General features: G+C 35.8%; 1 protein-coding gene across 8 annotated transcripts in view; it reads right to left on the bottom strand.

The window, feature by feature from the left end:
* The window catches only part of IRAG1 (inositol 1,4,5-triphosphate receptor associated 1), a 61,599-nt gene that overhangs the window by 37,338 nt on the left and 11,662 nt on the right, over positions 1-12,599 (bottom strand). The gene's annotated exons all lie outside the window — the stretch shown is intronic.

The raw sequence follows: 12,599 nt of genomic DNA, 5'->3' as shown, positions 1-12,599 counted from the left end.
TGGAAAATGTTTTTTGGGAGTTCCATATGTAAGTCCTAGAGGATCCATTCTGGTCCCAGCTTTAGCTTTTCTTTGATAAATTAAGAGAAAAAGCAATTGGACCTGATTTCACTCACAGGCATTTTAACATAACTAAATGGAAACTTAAGGCTTATTAAAAGATCATAACTGTGTTTGAAAATAGCACTTTTCTTTCTGTAAAATGTCAGCTTCATTTGTTTTAGCAATGTTTTTACAGTTTCTGTTTTGTTAGCAGCCAGTGTTTAGATTTCTCTTGCAGTAAAGCATAAGGAGGAGTGGCTTACAATCTCTTGTTTTGGCTTTTTCCTTGCAAGAATTCTAGGCTGAATTTTATGCTGTGGACAATCAGCAAACAGATGAAGAATGTACATATTTTAGAAACATTGAGAAGCAGTATTTCGCTAATTTTTTAGACTAGTAGAGCCAGATTTAGAAAAAAGGTTTTTATTTTAAAGTAAGCATATTTTAGGCAGCCTGAAAGTTTCTCAATTCCACCTTTTTTTTTTAGGGGCAAGTAGGAGTTAATGTTGCACGAATCAAACTTTTAAAATTTCTCTGGTTTGGATGCAAATTTTTTATTTTCAGTTATTGTTTTTATCTAGCACTAAAAAGAAAATAAGGAAATGAAGTTATAAGCACCATTACCTCCCTGTAAAAACAAATGGTTTTAAGAGTTGCATACAAGTTCAGAAAAAAAAATAGTTCTGGTTCACTTGTAGTTTTTATTCATTCAGGGGCTTTTCTTTGAACAAATATTCCTGAGACAGAACTCCAAAATGGTACTTTTATCTGGTTAAGTCTGTGCCCAAGATATTGGACCCAGCTCTCTTATGAGAAGAACATCTTACTGACCTTGTTGTTTTTCCATCAGTGGGCTTTTAGCTAGAGCGGCAAAAACAAGACAACAAGAAGCACAGCTCAGCCTCTAGGAAAACAGTTGGGATGAACTTCAGAGTACTCAAAAATTTAAAAAAAAATTATATATAATGAAAATGACAGTACATGTGATATTAAGGAAAAATTAATCCCTGATATATCCAGCATTATGATCAAGTTAAAGAATTTAGCCAACAGTAGCAAATCTGATGATCAGAAGACTGTCAAATCTCAAGGCATAGTTGCTATATTTCTTAACTTGCAGATTATTTTTGATAGACTTTAAGGAAACACAGTTCAAAGGAAGAATGTGAACATAGAGTGGGAAGATATTTGGCACAGAGAATAAAGATTTCTAAGCATAAGGAACAGCATACAAGAACGTGTGAAGATAAGAGTGGGAGAACAGTACATTAAGTGTCATTCAGGAGGGCAGTTCAAAAGAAACTCAGAGCTAGGAAGTACCTGGAGAAAAGTCTATTGCCTTGCAACATCAAAGGAAATGACTTTAAACAGCATTAAAAAAATTGAAAATTATATGTGTGTAAAATATGTTTCTCTCCTCCTCCTCCTAGACAATTTACTATTTGAAAGAAATGTGCAAATTTGTTTAGGAGGCAGTGCCAGTCTTTGTGGTGTGGTGCTGAAGGATGCTTCTGATGCAGGATCTGTGCACTGATAAATCACCCAGCAGAAATAGTACCATTCAGAATACCAGGAGGTAATATCACCACCCAACATCTTTTGCCTAAATGAGCATCATTTCTCAGTAACACAGAGTCATTTGGATTTCTCTCTTCTACTCCTTCTCACAGATTCACAGGAGAAACCTAGATGTGTTTCTGCTGCTTGGACTGCATGTATTATACATCACATTCTAGTTACACATTTATTTTTGTCTATGGTGTAGGCAGAGCTGGGAGCTTGAGACAATGTTTTCTCAAATTGCCACTTGACTATATTCTTAGTTAATGTAAAAAGAGAATAACTATGTTTGTGTGGAGGGGAGACAGATAAGATTAGGAGAAAAAAAATAGTGTTTCTTGGTGTCAATTCATCCTTTTTGAAGAACAACCTTAAAGTTTCTACATGAAGTAAAATTTTTGAAAGCAATTTCCACATAGAAACATTCTATAAATTATTCTGCTTGCCAGGGCAGCAGGATATCAAATTTACATAATTTGGAAAAAATTACTACCAAAGGCATGAATTAGAAACATACATAAATTGAAGGCAAATAGGGCAGAACACTATTGCTTAGTGACTCAGGAGTCTTGTAGCTAGTCAAGCAAAAAATTTTCCAAATGAAGAAATTAAACTAAATTCTTTCTTTCCCAATCACAAAGGGTAATCCCAGAGGGCACACTTTGTTGAACAAACCAACAATAAATAGCTTTCTTTGGGATCTAGAATGCAATTGTGAGCTTTCAAGCAGGGAGGTTATCCTTGGCTCTCCATCTTGCATAGATAAATGGCAAAGCAGCAAAACAAGCACTTTATTCTCATTTTATGCTTCCTGGACACATCAGATTCACATCTGCTTACTTTAGTGATACACACACACCTTTTTTTTTTGCATTGCAAAAATGAACACATGCCAAAAGAGCATAAATGTGTCACACCTCCTTTTTATAAGAAAAGAATTATGGATCCAAATCTACTGAGTTTTTTGTTCAAATATTGCTGTACACCAGGACAGGAATAACTACAGCATCAACTTATTCAAATAAACAGCCATTGTGTGGACTTTGATCACTTACTGCTTATTTTTTTCGACAGATCTGGTAGTTCACACTTACAGGTTGTAATGTCTCAGCTTGGATCTAGGGATGCTGTACAAGAACTGTTGCTTTTGCTAGAAAAAGTCCAATTTTATTCCTACAGTACATATTAAACCTGCAGACCTAGCAGTCTGTGAAAAAGCAAATCTCATCATATCACCTCTTCCTTCCTGCCAGAAGTGTGAAAAAGCAGTAACATTTTGGAATGCCACCTTTTAAGTTCTTTTCCTGGAAACAGACACAACTTTGAAGCCAGCAGCAACACTAATTTCTCTTATCAATATCTAGTTTTAAAAACAGGTATAACAACAACAGGTATAACAACAGTAATAATAAAGATTAATAATGCAAAAGATGATTACTTATTTTCAGTATTATCCAAAGAGGTGGGGTGGGGGAGGAAATCCTCAGTGTCTCATTCAGGTGTGATGTCAATGCAGAATTGGAGCCAAAAGCCCTTTCTCACTCAAAAGATCCATTAATGCAGTACAAGATTTTGCAAACACACTTTGCAGAAAGCCTTTTGCCTGTATAGCTGAATCATCTGCAGATTTCTGTGTGCTGTGTTATTCCTTGCTACTGACGGTATACTTCTGGGACCACATTATAAATACCCTGACAAGAACCCTTCAGATGTAGTCACACAGTGTTATTTTCACACTAGGAAGTTCTTTTAGTAAGCATTCCCAAACTGATGCAGTTTTTAATTTAAATTTAATTTTTAGAAGGTGTGATAGGAAGAGGCTGCATATTTACAGTACATTTCAACTTTTGTACCATGTAAAGGCAAACTTTCAGTAGCTTGGATGAAGCTTGATTTTAGTTTGGTTTTTTTTATACTGCTATTTAAAAGCTATGATCACCAATATCCAAAGACAGAAAGATCACCCTTCTACTGATGCATTTAGCAAAGATATTCCATGTGCATTTTACTGGCCAAGTTAGTAACGGATTGGATGACCCTCCAATGAGGCTTATGCTGAATCAGCAACAAATTCCTCAGAGTCCCTCTTTTGCTAATGGGGCTAATTGAGGCAGTTATGAATTTCAAGGTGAAACCAACAAAGCATATTGGATTTAATAATTTGAGGGCTGCAAAGGTGTTGCATTGGACAGGATGATGTAGTAATTAAGACAGAGGCAAAATAAATATTCCAAACTGCACACAGAAACAAGTTGTCAGTATAAACAGCTCCTGTTTCATCAGGCGTGTTCATGACAAGGCTGTTCCTATATCTTACACAGCAAAATATTAATTTATATTCTTTAAAAGGTTAGTTTATAATACAACCAGAGCACTGAGTTAAACTTCAGTCAAATAACATGTGGCGAACTTTGTGAGACGAACCCTTTTGCAAGCAGCCCACTCAGTGGCTTTTGATACTTTGCTCAGATTTCTGATCTGAATTGGTGCATGTTCCAAACTCCCAATGCAAACAAAGCCTTGAAATCAAAAGGAGGACAGCTGAGTTCTCACTGAAGCTTTTAGTAGAGCAGAGCATCATATTACAATTACAACTAACTAACTAACTACACAGATGCTTCATTTGATTACTGAAAAGTAATGTTCTGCCTACTGCCCCTAGTTTGAAAATACCAGCGTCCCAAGGAGACCTAATCTCAGGCAGTACTTGTAAACCTCTCTCAGGTAATCTCTGGCTGTAGCTTTGACTTGAGAAGTGTCACGGTTCTCTCCTGCTCTTAGATCCCCAAATCAGCTACTTGGCCTGAACTATATGTGGCCAGAAGGAGACTTCCCAGTGGCTGCAGTCTAGAACCCATGGCCAGAAGGCTAGGACAAATAATTTGTCTTTGTTTTATCCATATTTGACATACAGAGGAGGTAGCTTCACTAAAATTCAACCTGAGCTCTTTATTTTAATGTGTGGAAAAGGGAGAAAGCATACTGCTTTATCACTTCAGAAAGGAGGGATTTGCTGACTTGCAGAAAGCATGGTCTGAAAATGAAAGAAAGCATTTGTTTGTGAGAAAAGAGAATCAAGTCCCCATTTCCTGGGTTCTCGAAGCTCTGCACACGATTGGAATCCAAAATGAGGCACAAGGGGTTATTGCTAATGCAAAAAAAAATTAAAACCCCAAACAAAACCAAAACCCAAAAAAACTCCAGAGATGCCTTTCCACTAAATCTTCCAGTCAGTACCTATGTAATCTCAGGACTGGGAGAACGTGGTAATGCTAAAAAACAAAGAGACAATTCAACCTTTTATTTTCCAGGTGTCCTTAAAAGTAAAGGAGTAAATGTTCCCTTACACCATCCACTTCAATAGCAGCTCAACCATTCTGTTTGAATTTGTCTTCCAGGTATTAACACTGAGGACAAGAAGGGGAATTTAACCATCTACTAGTGGATCCTTCACTTCAAGGAAACACAGACGTTTACTGCATATGGACTAGAGTGCAGTCAGCATTTCCAAAAGTGCAACATCAAAGCTAACCTTTGATGATTGAAGTGAATGAACCACACAATTCCCCTTACTTTTAATCCCTTCTCAGCAGGAAGAAAATGAGGCCTATTTTGGCTGCTTATTAAAATTCTAGATTCAGGAACTTCATGGTTTGCACTCTAATTTGGAGACTATTTTCATTGGTTTGCATCTTCTAGAAAGCATGATAAGAAAAATAACTTCTCATTTTCTTTTAGAAGTCTACCAGATACAACAGTCTGAGAACACACGGTTTGCTAACCTTATTTCTGCCATGTTAAATGACTGTTCTCCAAAACCCTGAACCAGGAAAGTTAATAATAAAGATCAAAGCTATCAGAACGAGAAAGGAATTTTTAATGCATTGACTGGCACATACTGTACCAAAACCCCACATTTTTCTGGGTAATTAGACAGTTCAGAAAAAAGCTTTGAGGAAAACAACAGCCTTTCTCTTCTACAATAGCACAAGCCAAATGTAGCAAAATGTTCCTCTTGTCCTTTGTCAAAATCTTTCCCTGACAAAATTATTTAGCCAACACCATTCCATTCCTGATTATATCCAGGAGCTGATCCAAAAAATAATGTACCAGCTTTATGCACAATCTCATCCCATCAACATCTAAAAAAACCCACACTCATTAGCGTGGTTTTTATCAGTGTGGTGCACAGGGAGGCCCAAGAAAAGAGATGAGCTTAAACCAGAGAACTACTTGTGCAGGGAAAGAGAATTCTATGCTTTGGGGGTTATATTTTATATACCAGTTTTGAAATTTTTACTTCAAAACTTAAAATGAAAATGGGAGATGCAAGAAGGGCATAAAAGGAGAAGAGTTAGTTACTCACATTCTATGAGACTTTAAAGGAATTCCAGGACATGCCCTGGGTCAAGATTTGCCACAGAAATATCAGACCCACTGCAATTGTTGTCTGTTTTTTTCAGGGCACTCCATGGCTGCAGTAAGAGCAGTGAATAAGGCACAGAATTGCATTTCATCCACTCAGTTCACAACGAGCAGTTCAGCTCTGTGCTGATGACTGATGGTGGATGAAATATCCTGTTCCATTGCAGCTGAAGTTTGATAACTCCTGGAGGAGGAGCAAGGAGACAAAGTGGGAAAGGAGCGGCAATCATGTCTTGATACTAAATTAAATTGACCAGAAGTCATGTTTCTTAGCCCTGTTTCATTGCACTTTATCAGCTATGCTGGAACTCAATATTAGTATTTTCATTACTAAGAAATTGTGATGTGTATCTAACTATGCTAACTTTATACAAATTTTATAACTTTATACAAAATGAGTCAAAATTGCATTCTGTATTTGCCTCCTCATAAACAATTTGTATATAATACGTATATAGTCTGCATTCAAGCTTTATTACCTTAACTCTGTTTTCTTTCTTTTTATCAAATAAACTAAACAAGGTTTCATTAAAGTAACGGAACCCATTATTTTAAGTTTAAAACAGTTGTAGAAAATTACAGAATGAAAAAGATTCAGTCATTCTAATATATTATGAAATAAAACCCACAAACCCAGGTTTTGATATATTGAAAATATTTCTTAAAGGAAGATATGGGAGGAACTAATTGTCATTTTAACAGTACCATAGGACTACACAGATAGGACCAATATTTTATAGAAGAAATGCTGAAATTCCAATGCTTCAAAAGTTTTATTATTAATAGAGGTTTTGGGGTTTTAGAATGCCTCTGGACAACATTCTGGCAAATGCCAAGACAAAAAGCTGTGCATTAGCTGCTTGAGGTAGTGGAAGACAAATAAAAAGCCTTAAAGAGACTGAGATAAAGGGAAACACTATAAGCAATGAAGGGTGCTCATTCTTTCCAAAGATCTTCATTATTTTGATATTAACCTTGAACTGCTTTGTTATTCTGCCCAAACAAAACAGACTTATGATTTGAGGACTGATTGCTTTATAATTTTATTATCACTTAAGACTTTCATCCTAGTTCCTAACTTTTAGATAACAACTGTCCTAGATAAGAAATTAATGTCATATTTTAGTACTAAATAGGTCCTGATACAAGAATGATAAATTAATACAGGACTGTCTGGCATTCCAAATTTTCTATTTCATTAAAGTCTTTTACAGAAGTCAACAAGCATTTTAATACAGGCAACATGTATTTTTCAAAGAGAGGTTTTGACAAAATTTTCTACCAAGCATCTTAAAGAAACTGCTCTCACAGGACAAAAGAGAAATATCTCTTGTTATTGAAGGAAGAAAATAAGGGCCAGAAGTTGCTCTGTGTGCTGCAGAGATTACACTTCCACAGGTACTGAAGTGTTCAACATAGTCATGAAGAATCTGGAAAAGTGGATCTGTACAGATTATTAAAGATGAGATGGGAAAATCAGATCTATAGACAGCTAAGGCAGTTTATGGGATACTGTACACCTGAACTATAAAATGTCAGGTGAAAAAGGCAAATCAATGCACGTGGGGTAAAAAAGAAATGCAAAATATACTTGGTTAAATCAGAGATAATCATTACACTTTACAAGTCAGGTAAGAGATCAAGAGTGATTTTGAATAGTTCTCTGATAATAGCATTCAGCAGCAGACAAAAAGGCAAAAATGTTAAGAATTAATAGGAAAGAGCTGAAAACAGCACAGAATATGAGCCCAAATCTTTAAAACAGTTCTAGTCATGTCTCAAAATCCCCCAAAAACAAAACAAAAGAAGCACACCCCCCCCAAAAGAACAATGACAAAAAAACCCCAACAATATAAAAACAAATGGTTCACAGAAGAAAGACTGGTCAGAAATTGCAAATGGTTTCCATGCAAAAAAGACATTTCTGAGTAGAAAAAGGTTAGAAAATTATGATCAGACTGGGGTAGTGTATTAATTATTTGCTCACAATTCCTCACACTACACATGGATAAGGATGCCAAAAGCAGTTATTAGACTAATAGTTATTAGTCATTATTTTGAGTGCAAAAGAAGCTCCTTCACAACAGTATAAAATTCAATAATTGAACTTGTTACCACAGGAAGTTGTAAAAGAATTGGAGAACATAAGTCAGTTCAAACAGAGATTAGATGCTTTTAGAGGAGAGATACAGTGGTAGTTCTATGCAGCCCCTGGACCTGGAAAGGCCTGAGCTGCAGATGGTTGAAAACAGTGAATGTTAAAGAAGGTTTCTGCTTTTGGAGTTAGCATGAACATGATCCTTAGGTGGGATCAGATGAATGGTTTGCAAGACCTGGATGTGCAGCCCTTGTGTTCACTGGTGGAAGCAACTTTAATTTCTGAAAGAAATTGACTGTGAGAAACTAAACAAGGGGAAAAGTGCCATTTTGTCCATCATGAGTAATTAGCAATGCTGAAGAAAGGGATGGACAGAACAACAGGCAGAAGAAAGCAATGGGAGAAAAGGACTTTTTCTTACATTTTTCTAGTTCATACAAACAGCACATACAAAGACCACAGCCAGGACTAAGATCCAGGACAACACTGTGCTGGATTCCTAAGCAGCTTCCTTGAAGAAGTAAACATATCTCAGTCTGAAGAATGTCTGGCATCTCCCTGCTTTGTCACGTTTTAGGTTCTTGCATATGAACAATTTTCTGATGTTTTTAAGAGACTATTCGGGTGGCAGGCCACTGAAAGAGTTTTCAGTTCTTTAAGATGCAACATAGAAAAAGAACTGAGTTTCACAGGGGAAAAGAAAGTGAACCAGCACTTTTCAAACTTTGCAGTCTTGCACATACATGCACATTTGCTCGCACACACACTAAATGACATCGTCAATTTTATGGCTCTGTGAAGAAAATCCCATTTGACTTCAATACCTTTTGATAGAAAACACAGATGCAAACCAATACAGAAACTTCCTCTCACAGAAGATCAAGAAGCTGAGGTTGGCATGAAGGTTTACACACTTGACTACAAAGCATTATTGCAGTTTTCCATCTTTTTCCTACTTATTACTGCTGAATCACAGAACAGCCCAGGTTGGTAGGGACCTTGAAAGATTGACTTGCACAACCCTTCATGGGAAAGGGAGCCTGGATGAGATTATTGAGCATCCTGTCTAATTGTAGCTTGAAAGTCTCCAGCAATGGGGACACTACCACATTCCTGGGGAGGTTGTTTCAGCGAATGATTGTTCTCACTGCAAAAATGTGTCTTTCTTATTCTGAGATGACAACTCTCCCTATTACATATATTTAGCTGTACAGTGCTGCCTACACTCCTGGTCCAAAAGCCCCGCGTGTGGCTGAGTCAGAATAAACGTGAGAATAATCTCAGCTTAAATCAATGGTACAAACTGGGGGAATGTCTTAAGATGTTCTTGCACTCCCACTGGTTTTCTCTCACAGAATACATAGTAGTAGGAATAAATCCAAACTTCTGTGATAGGGGCTTGAAGCATCTCTTCTCTTTCTTTGATATTTCTTACTAGTGCAGCCAGTATAAACATCAGGTTTTAGTTGGCAAAAAATGTAAAAACAAAAAACATAAGACTGTCCTACAATACAATGGATAGCCTTCCCCCCTGAGATATTAAAAATTTGAAAAAAGGCCATGTGACTTCACAGCTCTAGAAGTTATTTCACACTGTATTATTTCCCCTGTGTACCTAGTAAACTGAATCTAGAACAGAAATTCCAGAATAAGATTGCTTTAACAACAAAGAGATAATATATAGCATCACATATATACACATTTTCATTCACTGTTGTTAGATTCTACATCACAGATGCACAAGATCAAAACAAACTGTATTTATTTCTTGTCTAGCAAACTTTGTAAGAAACCTACTTTATTTTCCACAAAATACAATCAAATTTTTCTCTCACTACAGAATGAGACGAACTTTCAATTAAAGCTTCCACTCTCTACTTTGAAGAGACAAACTGTACATTTTGTTTGCCTCTAAACCTGCAAGTTTCCCCAGTGCTGTTTTGCTGCAACACTATTATACCCTTAACCTTAGCAGATCATATCTTGTCCTTCCATTGTATGGCCTGCAGGAGAGGACTAAGCAGGAAAAGCTTCCTAATATCAAATCCTGGGAATACAGGCAAGCGAAGGACCATGACAAACAGCTCTTCCAACACCAAAAGCAAGTTTTCACCTCAGCATCCCTCTTCCCCTTGAAGCTCTCAAGCTCACAGTTTTGCCTTAGGAATTGTTATTTGATACCCATTATGAAACTTTAGTTTGGTTTTCTCTCTTTATCAACGCAGTTAAACTGAACACCAGCTTTGCATTTGTCCTATTACAGAGTTGATATAGAGAAATCAAAACTTGATAAGCTGAGGAAGCAATTGCCTCACAGAAAATGCACATACTTGCTTTTACTTGCTAGCTGAAAACGTTTTCATTCAAAGATTCATCAGTTTGGATATGGCTGGATACAGTTGCTCAATGCTGATCTAAAATTTCTTTCAAATGTTCCTACCAAATCCAGTAACAGCAAAGTGGATATTCTCCACAGGGAAGGATGAAGGAAAGAAAAAGAGCCCAGACCTATTTCATTCTGTACATAATATTCTACATTATATTAAGAATAATTATTATTAATATATAATATTATTAATAATTATTAATGTAGTCTTAATAATACCAAATGCCTTCAACAGATTGAGAGGCATGAGAATATATATAAATGTTTCCTAAGGACTCGCTTTAGCCTAAGGCCATTTGTCTCCAGAAGTTTTCTGTTTGCTTGGTTAGGGTTTTTTGTTTGTTTTTCAATCAGCTTAAGTTCCTGTCCTAAAATCAGGAATTTAATTTAGACTCTCTGAATTGCATTCTACAGGAACCTCTCTCTTTTCACATGACTACAGGGAAGCCCAGGCAGATAAATTTTGTTAGTTTAAAATTACCTTTTTCATATAATGATGTTTCCTGAAGTGACTTCAGATTACCTTCCAAAAAAATTGCTTGGGGCAGTGGGAGGAATAGTGGGCTAAAGAGAGACAGTTTCTATCCTTCTCTTAATTCTTAATTATATTGGCTAAGAAATTAAATTCTTAAGAATTAAAATCCTAATTCTCTTTATTAATGTTCTTTTTTATCCAAATCCCAGGCTGCACTAATTAGGAAACCATCTTCCCAATATTTTTCCTCACAGATCAAAAGAAATAAGAAAGAAATAGAAAGCTAGGACTCAGATCCAGAGTTTCTAGGTTTTCCTGAAACATTTAATGTATGTTCCACTCAACTTTTTTCACATTTTCCCTTTATTTCTTCTTTATACCTAACAACTGACTACAAACAAGTAACAATTGCCAAGCTAGCTTAAGAAACAAAATATATAAAGTCTATATCTATGCAAAAATTAATTTATCTAAACATAAATTAATACCAATGATACTGTTTGATCTCTGCAAATAAGATGATGTTAAATTGTGTTGAACATGTTTCTAAGGCATGTAAATATTTTTTTCCAACACAAACTTTTTTGTTGTTGTTGATGTTTCTTAGTTAAACAATGTTTATTTGAATTTCCATGGCATTTAAAGACAATCTACAAATACATTTTCTAAGTGTTCCCTCCAAGTGTTATGTTTTTAACCTCATTGAAAACAAAAAAGTGTATTTTTACAGAACAAAGAGGATAAAGTTACTAACTGAACATGCCATTTATGTGTTTTTGTTAAAGGAAGTATTTAAATGCAAATTCAGAGCCAACTATGATTTTTTTCTAAAATTCTCATTATCCAGTTAACTCAGAAATTATTTTCTGAAGAAACAATGGAATCTAGAAGATAAACAGGGTAACCACAGTACTTTCCACAACAATTTATTTGCCAGCCTGAGTGAATGGCACCACACTTTCCTATAATACACATGAAAGAAAAAAGCCACTTCAATTCTAAATCTGTTTTAAGTGTGCTTTTGAACTGAGGTGAAGCAAAAAGCAAATTTTAATCACATAGCTTGTTTTAATTACAATCAATACACTTAAGTGAACATATTGCAGAGCTTCATGAATATTCAATTATAGTTACCAATTACACAATATTCGTGCTTTTGGCTTTAAAGATTTAACTTGCTTCATTTTTTGAAGCAGGGTGGAGTACTGGAATTTTATTTAGTTCACTCATTAGGTTAATCCTCTGACTTCATTTGTACTTCTTCAGCTACACCAACCCAAAAATCAGGCATTAGAAAGTCACACAACTTTTCTAGTCAGGTTACTCTGCAAAGTAGGCAGCAGTTACTTGTTCAATGGACTCTCACAAAGCTACCCAGTTGCAGCCCTTACTATGATGGGTTAAAATTCCTGAGGAAGGTCTGAATATTGGAAACATGCTGAATATGCTTTTCACTGGTACATTATTTAATCTTTTTAACTGACCAGAACATTGAAATTTCACCCATTTAAATCATTATTTCATAGCACAAATGCAGCAGAAAATAACAGAACCATGTGCTTAAGAAAGTGAGGGATACATCAGTTCAGCTCTGACCTATTTGAGGGATCTCT

This window comes from Lichenostomus cassidix, chromosome 5 (assembly GCF_008360975.1).
Source record: "Lichenostomus cassidix isolate B80296 chromosome 5, HeHo_3.0, whole genome shotgun sequence".
Taxonomy (NCBI): Eukaryota; Metazoa; Chordata; class Aves; order Passeriformes; family Meliphagidae; genus Lichenostomus; species Lichenostomus cassidix.
This window is presented reverse-complemented; position numbering and strand designations above follow the sequence as displayed.